At 39.0% G+C, this 16,747-nt stretch overlaps 1 protein-coding gene across 2 annotated transcripts in view; it reads right to left on the reverse strand.

The window, feature by feature from the left end:
* Positions 1-16,747, reverse strand: part of fbxw7 (F-box and WD repeat domain containing 7) — a 109,629-nt gene that overhangs the window by 91,740 nt on the left and 1,142 nt on the right. Inside the window, exons 2-3 of one of the 2 annotated variants that reach the window (XM_063884342.1) lie at positions 7,124-7,273; positions 679-755 (exon numbers count right to left, since the gene is read on the reverse strand). The gene's annotated coding sequence lies outside the window, so the exon portion shown is untranslated. The remainder of the gene's footprint in view (positions 1-678; positions 756-7,123; positions 7,274-16,747) is intronic. The other variant, XM_063884343.1, reaches the window with a different exon arrangement.

Below are 16,747 nucleotides of genomic sequence, written 5' to 3' on the forward strand. Positions count from 1 at the left end.
TATAATTAAACCAGTGCATCATTTAGGTTGAGCACTTATCTATGGGGGAGGAAGCCGCGGTGGAGTGGGAATAACAAGTTCTTGATAACAGACCCTTACATGGGAAATGAGTTGCTAGGAAACAGCTGGGTTCAAGCTTACATCCTATCAGCTGTTGGCGACACCTCACAACAAAAACTAACATGATACAACTTTACTTGCAATGGTTTGCTATTGTGAGACTGAAAAGTTGTCCATAAATTGACAAAAAGCAAATTGTGGAAGTTTAATGTCCTTGTTTGCTTTGTTCCCTGTTTGTCTTCCAGGATTTAATTTCTGAAAACAAAGTGTGTGTGAACAAAATGCTGATCACGGACAAAGAGCGATGCATAAGCCAGCAATCTGAAGAATACAAATATGCAAGGCAAGGCACCTGGTTGTTTGAGAGATTAGTAGCCATCTGCTTTATATTCTGATCAAAGCAAAGCTTCAGATAAATTATTATACAGCGGAGAACAATTCAAATGGCTTTTTTGTCATCTACAAAAACAAACATGTATTCCGAGCCTTTTAGAACAACCACACATCGCACCATTCCTGTGTGTAAACCAATGCATTAAGCACTGCATGGAGCAGGAGTTACACACACAGAAACTTCCTGACCCCTGAGAGGTTCACACAGTTGCAGTGTTTACTTACAGTTCTCTCTGTCTGTCTTTGTTCAGGCCACAATTGGTTTTCTCCACTCCAGGTCCAAATCTAAGGGTTGATTCTCTCTGTGGACAAAGAGGGGAAAAAAGAGCTGTCAGTTACAGAAACCTCGGCGGGTCAGTGAGGAGTTAACAGGTTGTGTGGTTGCTGGAATACGAGGGGGGGAAAGCAGGAGGGCCACAGTAGTGAGATAAGGATGCTGGCATTTCATAGTTTCTTCTTTACATCCCACAGAGAAGTCGTCAGTCCTTCAATAGGTTTGCAAAATAACTAAAAACAGGACAATTTAATTACCTGGCAACACTTACAACACCTGCATCACTGTGTTACAGTGAGTCACCATGGTGGGTGCGTCTGTTCTTCCCTTTTGTCTGATGGGAAGTGAACAGAGGGAAGTTGCTGCAAACCGGTGAAGGCTTTAACAGAATCAACATGATGGAGCTGCTTTGCCAATGTAAAAATCCAACCTAAATTTGAATTCTACCAAATCATTTGAATCGGATTGGCATATCCTGATCAAGTCGTTTTGGCCCTGATTTCAACACAAACAAAACTTTTAGACCAACTATTAATATAGGTTTGAAACATCATGAAAAAGATAAAAGGACCAATCACAGACAGGACCAGCTCTGGCTAACAGTGGTGATATTACTGCATACAAACAAATGGTATTACTTCAAATGTTGGCACCAACATTGTAGGGGATACCAAAGAGTCATGGCCTCCTGGATAACACCACAGCAGAGACAGAAAACATTTATAAACAGGGATGTGATGCATCCATAAAAAAGACAATAAATATTGTCTAATAACAAATGTACCTATTGAAAAAGAACAAAAGGTTAAAACTGTATTTCCCTAAGCAACGTTTCAATTCAATTCAAGTAGTTCAACTCAAAGCTGGAAACACCTGTTGGCCCTCTTTTTTTTTAACAAGAATGAGTTCATAGTGCTACTATTATCACCCCTGTCTGATCTTTCTATCACAATCCATATGTTTTCTCCCAACCTATATCCCGACTGCAGAAATAGTCCAAAAGTGAACAGATGAATAGTTTCAACGATAGGTCAAAACACAGATAAAAGGTGTTTTAATAAGAACTACTTTGTTAGCTGGGTGGTTAAAGCCCATAAACACACAGTTGTTAGTTTGATTCCAGCCAGGACCTTTGTTGCATGCCATAGCCCCTCTCCCTTCCCCCAAGTTTCTAGTCTGCCTCTTCTCTATCAACAATCCAATAAAGGTGAAAATGCTCCACGAAAACAAGGTGTTTTAATATGAGAAAAAGGAGTTGTTGGTTTTGAACAGCTGCGTGCAAACATAATTAGACCCACAGGACTCCCCAGCAGCGACAGGGAGCTGGCTTGTGTAAAGAGAATAGCATTTCTAGGTTGACGTAAACAAAACTGGATATGAACTTCAATTTCTGGGAAACGAGCAGATGCCCAGACATCCAGCTGTTTGACATTTGATAACCGTGAGACAGAGCGATGGTCGACTAAATGAAAAGCCTCACAATTTAGGATTGTTTTACAGGATTTTATTTGAAATCCGCTTCTCGGGGTCCCAGAGGACTAGTGGTTGGGATGCATGCCATGTGGTCACAGTTAAATTCCAGGTGGGCTGTTTGTGCATGTCATACTCTCTCTGCATGTGTTCTGCCTGTATATATTTTGTCAATATCTGGCAATGACAACATGCCCAAAGAATATCCGTTAAGATAAATAGAAGAGTGAGAAAGATTGCTGTTGGTTCAACAGAAGTGAAGACGAAGTAGTTAACTTATCGATAGGTGATCGACAAACAAATTATCACTGACTATTTTGAGGTTTTCTCTTGGAAAAATGGCTGAATGCAGTTTTCAGCAAATTAAATATTGAAGTATCCCTTTTTCTATCTTTTGAATCCTATTCAGAATGAATATCTTTGGAATGACGGAGCAAGACTTTTTATCACATCACCTCAGGGTGACAATTTATAATCCAAACGATTGATTGATTAATACGGAAAGTATTTGGCAGGTTAAAATATAACGAAAATAAAGCTAATTACAGCCTGAGGTCTGACACTTTAGTTCTCCTTCAGCCATTATCCACCTCATGTGTTCACATACAGCATAAGAAACCTGGCGACTTCTCCTGGGGAATACCCAGACTCTTTCTAGGAAAAGTTTTAAATAAATCCCAGAGGACTTTGAGTGGGACAAACGCATAGGTTCAGGGTTCCTGCAACTTCAGTCTGGGTCAGCAGAGTTTGGATCTGCCAAATAAAATGAGTCCACATAGGAGGAAGGAACCGCTGTGTTTCCTGGCCTCTGTTCAGTTTGAGTAACTCTGCTCAAAATATGAGAGGAGCTCAGAGTTATGCAACAGTGATCAAAATATGTGCTCTAGTACAGGATTTGCCATGGAAAATATCATACAATCAATATACTTTTATATTCACTTACATGTGCAATAACTTAAAAGATGCAACGCCTCGGATGTCATGATTTGAATATCAATAAAAAAGGTCAGTAGTCAATTCGGTTTCCTTTTCTCTTTATCAGTTAACCAAGCATATCTATCTCTAATGCAAAACTATATCATTATTTTTATAACAAATTAGCACTACTTTGTCATTTTTAGATAAAAAGTTAGGAATTAGAATATCAAAATAACAAGAGTTACATTAAGATAACTTGGAGCTGCACCAACAAGTTATAAAACACATTCACACTCACTGCATCTGGGCTCTTTTCTGAATAGCAGTCTACATTTTAATTAGGATTTAATCAAAGAATGGCTAATTCGGAAGAAAAACAACATGCAGTATGAGACATAAACATATGAGAAGAAGCCTTGATTGCTTCAACCTTATGACATGTTTTGAAGGGTGTATGGAAGGAAAGGTGAAGAGAGTTCAATGCTCCAAGGTGAACAACTTTGCTGAAACGCGTAACAAAAAGCTGAGTGTTTCATAATTCTGAGTGGGTAGTCCAATTTTAGAAGCAGCCGTGTTCGTTGTAATCTTAATATGGCACACATGGTAAACATTGTAGAGTTTAAATTGTTTTTCCAACATCGGGTAGGGTAAACCCTGAGATGCCTTACAGGAATGTCTTTAATTCCTGTCGCAGGTGTGAACTTCGAGCCCAGTCTGGTTGACATGTTCACACAGCAGTGCAGCAAGTTTCTTACAGATTAATAATGAAACAGGCCTCGTCTAGTCACATTGGACCCATGCTTACGAGGTGACTCACTCCGTTAGCTTCAACTCCGAGCTCTGTGGTCCACATCAGAGCTCGGTTCAGGATATTTCCTTGGTGAATAATAACCACAGTCTCGAAAATGGGGATACCAAAAGGGAGAAATATGCAGGCAGGGATGATGCGTTAGTGAAACACAATGTGGGAAAGAGTTACAAAAAGAAAGCTAAAAAGCCACAGGTGGATCTTCACGTATGCACTGCATTAACCTTAACCTTCTCAAATGACAACTAATGACTTCCTTTCATTATATATGCAGAGGTGGGTCCAGCTACAGTCAGGGGTGCCTGCCGCAGCTGCAAACTAGCTGTCAGTACAGAGAGAATGAAAGACACTTCATAAATCACTGCTGGAATGCAGCCTCATTTCCTCTCCGACTCCACCTTCTCAACAGCTTTTTCCTCCAGGAGATTTTTCACACCAAGCAACTCAGACCTGACCATCGCGATCATTACACAATTTGCAGCTGGGAGTCTGAACAGCTGAAAACAAAAAAAGATTTCCCTTCAGTAAACTAGCTCACATTTCAGTAATACGGAGCAGACATTACAAAGCAAAACAGACACTAATGAGAGGAGGCAGAATTAATGAAAGGGTAAGATCATACATGTTGAGGTTGGGCTGTTGATTCATGTTGATTAATGGCATTACTGCAAAGAAAATAATTTCAGGATTACTTAAAAGTTTCCATTACGAGTTCAAGAGGGAGACTCAGTTTTACTTTTCCCTTTTCTCTTACTGCCCTGCACAACTGTTCACTAAATATGTGCATTACAAACTGCAAAAAGATAAATTAGGCCATGTTTTTTATCTTTACAATACCACAACTTCCTTACATTTCTCATGCCTTGTTTGCATCCAATCAATATTCAGTCTGCACACTTCAACGTGTTCCAACAGCTTGAAAAAAGGGCAATGATCCTCCTGAAAGTAGTAGTCTGCCTTCTCTGTGTGAACTTATAAATATAGTTTGGTAAATTTCCCAGCACATCAGACTGACTGCAAGTTATAATTAGTGTATTTACTTCCCATGTCACTGCAGTGAAAGCTATATAATAATAATAATAATGAGTCACATCGAAAAGTCATCAGCATGTTTATAACACATTTGGCAAGATAAAAAGCAAGTCTAATTGAGATGATTTATATCCTAAAAGACAGAGAACAGGTTTTTAGGCAGCAAGTGGAGGGGAATGCCTGACATTAGACCCTGGTTGGTCATATTTGCATCCATTAATGATTGGCTTTGTTATCATAGTGTATACTCACTACTCTTTTATCATTCATTAGCGATTTAATCTGCATGTGTAGTCTACTGTTCTCCTTATTTTGAAGGTGAACTTGTAGGGGAGCTTAATCGCAAAAATACAGGAACTTTCTTTATTTTGTTTAATGGATGAGTGATTCATTTGCATACCAAAACAGCATGCACACACACCCATCTACTGCCAGAAACAAACATAACAAAGATGGACATAACTTCAGCATCTTCACAGACGAGAAGTCTTTAGTTCGGGGCGCGATATCATCGTTTCCTTTTCCTGTTATGCCAACAACTAGTCCAAGAGTTTAGCGACGCTTATCAGAGGTTTCACTTACCTTTACCTGCTTTTTCCACGGTTTTGATTTTCTCTCGGGAGGAGATTTCATTTAATATTAACGATACATTTGTTAAGTTTTATCGGCCGTCTGATTACATGGAAACCACGCTTGTATAATAGTTGTTTCTCTCCAGAGACAGTCGCAGAGATCCACAGAGGGAAAAACATGTTCTTAGAGAGCAGATTAAGAGGTGTCTCATCCCAGAGGAAATCACGAAGAACCTGAGCAGCAACGTGTCGCTGCCATGGAAACACAGATAACCCAACAGATGCCATGACTTTGAGCATTACCAAACTACATCACCAACTTCTGTACTTAAGACACAAACCAGCTATTATATTTACTTTTAATTTAAATTCTAAGGTGGATATGGCCTTTTTTTTTAATTAATCACAGCACTGATGGGAGTAAAATCGAAAGCCATTTTTGGGGCATTTTTATCGAAAGTAGTATAGAAAGAGTTTCCCTTTTATTATTCAATGTGTTTAGCTTTTATACAGCTTAGCCCAAAAGTCAGTCAAATCATGATATACAAAATCAAAGAGGAAGAAGTAATTATCCTTGTATCAAACGGCCAAACACAATTTCAGGAATCAAATTGAATTACACTGAACCTTTAGAGAAGTATGAAATATTTTATGATTATTATTGCTATGTGAAGCAGAGGGTGAGAAGAGATGTAATAAATCAATGATCCTCGCAAAATCCGTTTTTAAAAGAGATGGGCATTTTAATGTAAAATACTTCTCCATAAGTACTGGGAAACATTCTAATATTTTTCAAATAGCACAGCCTGGTCCGTCCCCCTCTCTGCTGTGTGTGAAGATGCTTCGATGGGAGGGAGAGACTGGGAATAAGTGGTGGAACTGGCACATTTCCACATCAGACTCTTAAGGGTTCATTTTTAACCTAAAAAGTTGGAACAGTTGAACCGTTTTTATGGTTTTAGTTTATTTTGTTTAGCTAGTTTGAATAAATTGTATAGCATCCTGCAGTTTGAATACATCTCGTAGCTGACACTCAATGGATGGGTCCTTCTAAACACACACAAAAAAAAGAACGACAATTAACTCTTAACAGGCGTCTGTTAGTAACAGCTTTGTGAGGCTTTGTGCTGAAGACAGTTTTCTTATTCTTATTATTGCCCATCATGTTTGTTCTTTTTCCCTCTGCTCCACCCAAACCCGGGTAAATCTAGTATTTTGACATGGCTACGCATCAGTGTCGATTTAAAATGCCATTGGGTTCAGGCAGGTCTCATTTGAAGGTTTAGGGCAAATCAGCCCACCACTTATTCTGGTAAGAGTGAAATTAATGTCAAACTGAAGATAGAATTTGATTATTACAACTTGGCAATTCAGGCTGATATCAGGAAAATATATAATTAAAAGTGGTCATATATTCATGCTAAAAAAGTCATAACATCTAGGCATCTTAATGATTGAAAAATACATTACACCAACAAGTTACTGATTCCTTTGTACACACAAATGCTGCAAGCGACAAGAGCTAAAGAGCTACTACATGAGAAAACACAACAGAAGCAAAGAAGAAACAGTTACAAGACGCAGAAAGGGCCAAACCTGTCAATGAAGGGACCGTGTTGGGGCTCTGGAAAAGCTTGCCAGTGCTTGGGGGTACAGCGTGTTATCTGCAGCAGCACAGACCTTCCCCTTTGAAGTGATGCTGAGCCACTCACTGAGCCTGGGGTACTGAAGGTGGAAGGTGGGAGGCTGGGGAAAAGGTAGAGAAAGAAAGAAGAGGCGAGTTAAAAAACACAGCATGGAAATACACAAAACATGCTCGTTAACCTCCACCTTGTAATGTGAAAAAAATCCAACAAAGAGTTTATAGCAACTTTGTTTGGAGCAGAGATTATGTCATGTCAAAGTGTTCTGCATTTTCTACAGCTTATTTGGGGAGGCTTTGTTTTCTTTCAGGGAGTAATGGAGTAAGCATATGGTGGCCATGTGTAGGAGAGCGATAGGCTAAAGCGGGAGGGGATGAACAAGGGAGACAATCAGATGGTAAAAGTGAGGAAAGTGAATTGACAGACTGTTTGGCTTGCTCCTTCTGTTCACTGCAATTCTCCCTCTAGGATTATCCTCTCTAATAGACTTACAGGCACTTTGACTGAGCCACCAGCTGTCCCAGTCCCCAACGGAAAGCCACCCAGGTCAAATCTGAGGGAGGATATCCTACCATGACAATGCAACACATTCCGAAAATGCCTCTACGTCTTCATGACACCAAAATAAAAAAGAGGAAGCGGGTAAAAATGCAGGAAAATAGAGCATACATCAACCTAAAAATGGTCTTTATATTCAGCAGGAAGAAATCAGACCGTAAAACATTCATGTCTTCTTGAAGCTGTCAAGTTGGGATCAATTCACACAAGATGCATTTTGGAGCTAGAGTAAGCGTGACCCAACCTACTTTAAATTTGATAAACAGTAAATAATTCATCCAGAAGAAAGGGAATGTGGGCCACAGAACTGATCTACATAACTTAAAACTGAGACAATTTTCAGGCAGTTTCTATGTTGGCAAACCGCACCATGAAAAATTAACACTGTGTGAAATCCACACACCATGGCAGGTTTGATTTTCGCTACATTAAAGATGGAGGGGATGCATTTCCAATAAGGCGCAAATTTATGTGAGAAATAATTATTCTACTAAATCGTGCAAGCATATTGTTTTAATCAGAATCTGGAAACAGTATGAAGGGCAGACGATGAAGAGCGTGCCAGACACCTGTGAGGCAGAGACAAGACAAGGACAGGATGCTGCAGCGATCTGGGCTTTTTAGTTGATTAAACTGAATTTGGAAATGAATAATATATGTTATTTTCCTCTGCCAGCTAATTACTCATTTGTAGCTATTCATCCTTTGAGTTTTTAGAGGCAAGTAGAGACGGTAAAATATTTCAATGATCTAGTGATTGCAAAAGCACTATTGTTTTATTTGGAGCAAAATCAATGATTTTTATATTTTTTTTAATGACTTCTTTATAACCTGAAGAAAACATTGTCCTTTTGAGGCTGAATCAAATAACTTTTAATATCCTACTTTCTTCCTGTTTAGTCCTACTTTTTTTTGTGCTACAAACTGTGAATAAAAGTGCCTTTCCATGCTTACTGTTCACATAAAGGAAAAAGCTAATCGTGACACCCGCAGAAACCAAAATACGCAACAGTTAAAAAGCTGTATAAAACAATAAAAAGGGCGAAACCCAAAAAAACAACAACAATAAAACCAATAAAAATCCAGATTTTAGTGCACTTGTAAAGGCTTGCTTGTTAAGCAGTCTGACGGGGTCCTGTTGGACCAGCAGACAGTGGGAACCCTCTGACCGGGGGAGTTAAAGAAGCCTCCATTCAGAGACACAGCCGTTTCCATGCCAACAGGAGGACCTCTGCTGGGAGAGGCCTCCTTTCAACCGGTTTTCATCCTGCACCTCTGCTGCAGCCTCAGAGAAGGACTGGTGGGCATTAGAGAGGGAATGAGTTGTGGGTGGCAGTGAAGAGATGCAATTGTGTTAAAGCAAGATTGAAAAGGTCTGCGCTGAAAGTCCCGGAGCCTCCGACAGGAAATCACACCACAGGCTGGAGATGGATCTGGGGGTCGGAGCTACTTATATCCTTTCACACTAGCATTGTGACGTGGTAAAAACCTATGTTTGTGGACAGTCTGAATTCATTAGGGTTGAAACATTTTCTAAATCAGATTACAAAAAGGAATATTTTAGGATTTTATTGATTGACTTTTTTTATCTACACTTGATAAATTCTTATAGTTGGTATTACTACAAAAACATGCCGGTAGTTGTTAGTTAAGTTAATAGCTAAATATCTCATAAAATGTACTGCTGTAAACACCTTGGTTTTAAAGAAAGGGGCTCTTATTTTTAGTGCCTCTACTGTGACATGTTAACATGCTTAATTGTTCAAAAAGGTCTTCATTTTTCTCACACTGCCTGTGCTGCGGCACGTCTTTTCACCCTCTGTCTGAAACCAGAGTCCAATCTGCTTTGATTGGTTAGTTGGCCAGCTCTGCTGTGATTGGTCAACCGCCTAGAGGCAGGAAGGGGCGGGGGTTATGTGGGGGAGAGACTCCTTCAGGCGTGAACTTTGGAAATGTAGCCTTTGCAGTCCATTTAAATGCAAAAAAAACTATATGAACACACTAGAGGAAAGGGAAAACTCCAGATAGCATAGAAGGGCACCTTTAAACCACTATATTTATTTAAGTTTCTCACTTAAAACTACACGAAGAATTGCATCTTAACATTGAAATGTACCATTGCTTTACTTTTACTAAATTGAGCTTGAATGCAACATGATTTAACTGTACTGCTCAATGGCTGCTAACAGCTAATGCGACAAGCCATCCCCCTGGTGATATTAAGACAGATTTGCTGTTCACACTGTAGCATTAAAAGGGAAAAACCATGCAGCGTATCGCCAGGTTAATTAGTACCATGCTGTCAAAAAACAACACAGCTGGTAGGGCTGCCCTTTGTGATAACGCTGTCTTTTCATTACATGTTCCTGTACACAAACGTTAAAGGATACTGTGAAGAAATGTGCGTGCTCAGCCCCATTAAACAAAGAAGGTGCCTCTCTTAGGACAGGATAAAGACTCTCTTACATTATCCTCTCTGTATCATACAAGATGGTCCTCCACAGCATCATTTGTACACATGCACTATTGACTAGTTGTGTCCTTATCTGCAACTTAGTCTCGTCCCCGCAATAAGTCACACAGCGTTCACAGTACAGCCAACATCAAAAGCAATATGCCTTGGAGATTCCTCTCCGTGTTCATTAACCAACTCAGAGCTACACGGCACAGCACTGAATTATTAACGTGCTCCTTGTGCCTCACAGATACAGAGCAGAGGGCCATTCACAACTGCAGAACACACCCACCTTCCGCTGTAGATGCCTGTAAATCTCCAGTTAACGATAAAAACTCATTAAAAAGCATATTAAAAACTCACAGACCAGAAAATACCATCGCAAGATCGATGATAGCGGTATAGACAGGGAATGTGTACGATACAACAGACTATAAAATACTGAAATTAAAGATTTGTTTACGAGTGCAAGAAGAGTAAAAAACTAAAAGTGCTGGATAACAGCGAGGGATAGGAGTGAGTAACTCGGAGACTTCATGAAAACACGGTTTTTAAGTTACACATCTGTAATTCAAATATACAAAATCAACTCCTTTGGGACGACTTACAGCTTTACAAAAAACCTGATTAAAGCCAAGTCAGCATTAATATCTACAATCATGACTATATTATTATCCATTATCACCATTTCCCTCCAGAACTGAACCTCATGCTACCACAAAGAGACTCTTGCAGCAACTGTGAAATATCTGATCATTACAAACTTCAATTGACACCATATTTCTTATTACAATGTGTGTACCCAGTATTACATATTAAAGTTGCAAGTATTTATATTTATCACAGCTTCAAATCGACTCGGGTCAGATGAAACAATGATGCTACTGTGCAACCTAGCGTGCCTCAAACTCATGCGGCTATGTGGATAGCAGTATTTAGATCTGGGCTGATCAACACCGAGCCACAGACTGGTACAAGATCACAGAACACTCGATACCAGACCGCAACGAAACAATATGAAACAACCAAAAAACAGGTATCCAACTTTGTAGACGGAAACCGGTTTTGTTGCCGTGTTTTCTCTGTGCTGCCTCTCCTTACTCCTTGTAAAATGCCCAACAACAGGATATAGTTTTTTTCAGGGTTAACAACTCTGTCATCACCTGCTCAGCTACTTGATCTTTGCGGCATTACTAGCTAGCTAATATGATACAAAAACACATTCAAAAGTCTCACTATTAAAACTACATGAGGAAACATAACCTCAACACATTTTGTCTAAACTTTTGATTGTTAAATGTATGTGAATTATAGTCCCCTCATAGATTCCCTTAATGGAAGTAAGGGTCCTTTACAAAGCATACAATACAACGCTCATCTACCTATAGATCTGTAAAATACATGCATTTAAAGTTGTAAGGCGCAGTGATGCTGCAAAATCTTTATTTACTGCTCAGTATTCCAGTAAAGTATTGAGTGTATTATGTAATGAACAGTGAAAACAGAGGAGTTATTTCGAACACAGCTAGCAGGAGCTTTTTTGAAGGAAGTAGGAAGAAAAAGGACCCGAGGTGTGTGTTTTAATATCCACATATTTGACCTACTTACAGCCTAACCTTTTTTTTTCAGCCCTCCTTGATGTGTGTTGTCCGTTGTTGCCCTAAAGTCCTGCTTGATGAGATCGTAAGATGTTTCTTTCCATGAGATTTCCTGGAGATGGGAGAACCCCCTCTCTTTAAGGTGACTAGGAGCTCCCCACAGTAAATCCCTTTAATTTCCTCCTACCTTGATCTCACTTTCTCTCAAGTGCCTCCGCCCACACACACACACACACACACATGCTGACAGCAGGCTGGACCTTTGTAGAGACTGCTCCGCTAATCTTTTGCTTCTCCTCTTTATGTTTTATTTCATCTCCATTCCGCTGTTTACTAGATGAGTCCACACACACACACACACACGCAGTCTTGCTTTGACTTTCTCTCTGCCAATTTCTCCTAACTTTAGCTTTTTCTCTCTCATCCTCCTTCTGTCCTCTCTCCTCCAGACCTGAACATTTCTCCTGAAGGACTCCATTATTTTTCTCAATGTGTTAAAATAGGCTTGATGAAACACACAAGGCACCTGCTTAAAGAGTGAACAAAAAAAAGGAAGTCTGTTATTCAAATGGGAAAAACTGTTCCTACTAACATCTTTTTAAAACATAATACCTGCAACAACCCTCTATATCATTTAATAATATCTCAGTTTCATTTATTATTCAGCTTTTGTCTTTGTGCAAGAGCTGAAAAGGCAAATTTGAAGCTAATAAAATCCTAATATGAAGATTACAGAAGACGCTGTGCAGCTAAAGCCTTTTTTTAACCCGACACAGCAACAATGGACTCCCTCTCTATCAAGATGCTCTAAAATTCAATTTGACCAAAAAAAAACTGAACTTGAGCCCTCGATCCATTCGTCTAATTCATCTCTTGACTGACGATGCACATCAAACCAGCATCATCAATTATCCCAATCCAGCAGAGGTCATGAATCACATTATCCAAATCTCCTTTTAAGTAAAAAAATGTTGGGATCCCAAAGGCCTGTCCATTATAATAAACTGCACTCATCGAGTTACTCAAGCACTGCACTTCAGCACAGACGCTCTTCTCTTCAGTTCTCTTCCTCCTGGACCTGTTACACTTCCTCCAAGACGATCCGCCAGATGGTCCTCTCCATCCTCGGTATTCCCAAAGTACGTGTACACTGTCACTGCCTCTTCTGACTCTGGTGAAACTTCCTTTTAAAACAGATGCTGCTGCACGTTGTTTTAAAAAGAGCCTACGTAAACCGTTCAAAACCGATTCATTGGGATAAAACATAAACAAAGGGCACACTGGTAGACAAAGGGCACACTGGTAGGAAAAGGGTAACGGTAATGCTCTGGACCAACTGTAGTGCATGCTCAAGGGTTGATAGAAAAAACACAAAGAAAGTTGAGGGATAGTATGAACCTCACCTCCAAGCTCGATGTGTTTCAAGGGTATGAAAACAAAAAAATCTGAGAAAATATAATCCATACCTGGTTCATTCCTGAAAGTGGACTTGTGTTGCAAGTACCAGAACTATATTTCAAGTCAACTCAAGACACAAGGCTGAAAATGTGGCTCTCCGCATGGCAGACTTCTACATAGTCAAAGAAACACCAAAGTATCCGGTATGGTTAAAATAGAAGTGCTAGTACAACACAGACAATCTGTTCAACAGAATCAATCACAGAAAGCACAAAAATCACCTTTAAAAAAGGACAAATGTGTCTAGACAAGCCTCCCCTGATCTACAATTGTAATCACAAAACATAGTCGAGGGACACAGTACAAAGCATAATGGGAACAGTAAATCAGCAGAAAAAGTTTACATCTAAAAAAAGTTTTAACAGGAGGTTGCCGTTTCCCTTATTTCTCCAAAGTCCAAGATTGCATGGTTAGTTTCATAATAGAGTTACATTCAGAGGGATGTATACAGGAAATATCTTGTTATTTTAGCTCCACAAAATGAGTCTAATCGGTAATTATTAGTCACAAAATAGCATGCCGGTCACAAATGTGCTTTTGATATTAGTGTTTAATTACAAAAAGTTGTGTTCAGGAATGTTATCCATTGATATCCTTGATTACTCTTTTTACTCACACCCTCCTTCATGTTTTGTCAATACGAGCTTCAAAGCCAGGAAATCTCACTGTCCATCTGAGAATGGTTTTAGGAAGGCCCTGAGGTCACAGCAACAGTCAGGACTGTGGGAATGTGAAGCTTTCCACAAACAACAAGTCTAAGATATCCCTCATCTCTCCAAGGCCCTGCAGCAACCATCTCAGCCAGAGAAATTATATTTCATCACACTGGTCCATGTGAACTGACAAGATGCCATTCTTGTCTCAATATTGTCAGTCTAAGCTTTCTCTAATCTTCACTTACTGACAGACTCAACAAATATGTCCCACAAAACGTCATACAATGAACTGAAGGGTTATACAGAGAGCATTTTGACTCGTGGGCTAATTAAAAACAAATCTTGTAGCTGCTTGGTTTGAAAATAACAAACCGCCTCTTCCACTCATCACACTGCGATGCTAAATTATGAATTGATGTACCATTACCAGACCACCAGTAATGACAATGTAAATGTCTTCTGGCCATAGCTACAATATTATATAAATATACATATATAAAAAGGGAAAAAAGTTCCCCAATTTAGACTAGGTCCTTATTTAAACTGTTAATTCTCTTGTTTTCTCCCACTACAGAATTATTAATGTAATGATATAACCGTATGACTTAGATCTAATTTAAATGTAACTTTGAAATCACATAAACAACCTAATTTGTGGAAACTGTGACTAACATGACCTCCTCTATAATCTCTTCTAAGAACAAGAGACACACAATATAAGGCACTTAATTGCACTAAAGTATTCATTTCACTTGATACTTAGGAACCACAATACTAATGCAATTGGACTTAACCTTGTTTTCTTATTTTTGTAAATACTCAATACTATTGTGTTTGTAATTGAATTATGGTAGAATTTCAGAGCTCACAATACCAAACTTCAAGATATGGAGTCAGATGTCCATTATTAGTGGGAATCCTGCTAAAGTTGCAGGGGGTCTTACAACTCCTACACAAACCAATATAACAGCACTGAGACAAACCCCATGTTTAAAGCTTTGTCTGTACGTCTTTAGTTGACACCATGTCAGAAAAATGTTGACCTCAAGCTATGGTTTTATATAAAAACTGCAGAAAGTTTTACATATGAAGGAACAGCTTTGGTGGAGCCGTTGTAGATCTAATTTGATAAGTAAACAGTAGAGCATCTATTCAGTCTATTCACTGAGGGTAAATAGTGGATTTCTGTGGTTAGGGTTCGGCCATCACATGGATCTTTACAGTTGCACTTGTGTTATCCCTGTGATATAAAAACAGTACGCCAATGTCTGGCCCCTAGACATAACTCTTAAATATGACATTGGCCTAAAAAAACACTACTAAAACACAAAGAAATCTGACAGAAAAAGCATCAGTATTACTTTCCTTCTTACTTTCATACTGGTCACAAGGTAACCTAAACAACCCACCACGGTGTTTATGTTACATAGACATCCATTGTGGTATTGACCAAGGGACAGATGTTCCTTTTTTGCAATTTCCTCAAGGACAGGCTCAGACCTGAGAGGTCAAGTGAATTCAGTTAACTAGCAGGTAGGGCGGAGAGTGATATACTCTCCTGGAGAGGAAATAGGAGCCATGTCAACAACGCCTCTCAAACCCACACAGTGAAGTAGGTTAACCCTGTGCTGGCTGTGTCAACGTGTCATTTGACAAAACTTCACATCCCTCCTCCTGACCTTGGTTTAACAATGGTAAGACACCATTTTTGAGAAATGTCTTTCCTGTGAGGGATGGTAATGTGTCTCAATGTTTGTACTGCTTAAACTGACTTAAAGACTTGAAGAGCAGCACAAGTGAAAGATACCATATATAAAAGAGAATCAGGGTCTGAAGAGAAGTGAAACTTTATTGTTGTACTTATGTTAAGTAATTCTCATGTTTAACAGCAATGTGTATGAACAGCTCCAGATTTGAGTCTGTGTGAAAACACGCCTACAGGTTTGGCTAACCTTAGACACGAAGCGTGGGGTCAAACTCCGGTTAAAAGTGAGTGGGTTCTGGCATTAAACTGTTTATGTGTAGCAAATATAAACATCATATCAGGAACCTTGATAAACTGTATCCCTGTTTTTGAAAACCTGAATTTGCTACCTAGAAAGAAAAAAAATAGAAATCTGAATACCGTGTTATGTCAACAGCTTATTCAAGTTTAACATCATCCGCTGTCATGTTTGCAGGGATCTTTGACTAAAGACAAATTGCATTGAATTTTGTAACTGCTTGCACAAGGTAATTTGGAGACCAGAATAGTAAACTGCACCCACAAATTCAACCTGGATCCTACTTTTCATTTTGAAAAACTCAGACAGAAATGACAGATTTTCTTAACATCGACACCATCCTCATCAAAAATAAAAATAACGTGATCTTTTTTAGCAACATGTCCAAAGTGACATATGTAATCAGGTTTCAAATGCTCTTATGCCAATATCCTTAATATCTCTAGAACCAGTAGGGACATGCAACTAAAATAATACTGTTTCTAAAGAATTTGACTGCATATTTGTATCAATAAGCACAGACACAAAATTATTAGAAGCACCCCTGATTATACACCACCATCAATTAAAGATCCAAACAAACTACATCTCCTAAAAGTATACAGTTCAATTACAATATTTCAACAAAGACTGGACAACATAACAGTCACTAAGGATTTAGTACAGGTCTGTTGTTGTATGGATTACTTTTGACTGTGTGTAACAAAAAAAGTAACCCAGTATAGATAGTGACAGATTCATTATTATAATTTCAACCTCAATCCATCTATATAGCCTGCATTTTGGGTGGGAAACTTGGTGTCAGGGGACGGATAAAAGGACACTAAACATCAGGTCTCTAATTAAAAG

This window comes from Eleginops maclovinus, chromosome 5, assembly GCF_036324505.1.
Source record: "Eleginops maclovinus isolate JMC-PN-2008 ecotype Puerto Natales chromosome 5, JC_Emac_rtc_rv5, whole genome shotgun sequence".
Classification (NCBI taxonomy): Eukaryota; Metazoa; Chordata; class Actinopteri; order Perciformes; family Eleginopidae; genus Eleginops; species Eleginops maclovinus.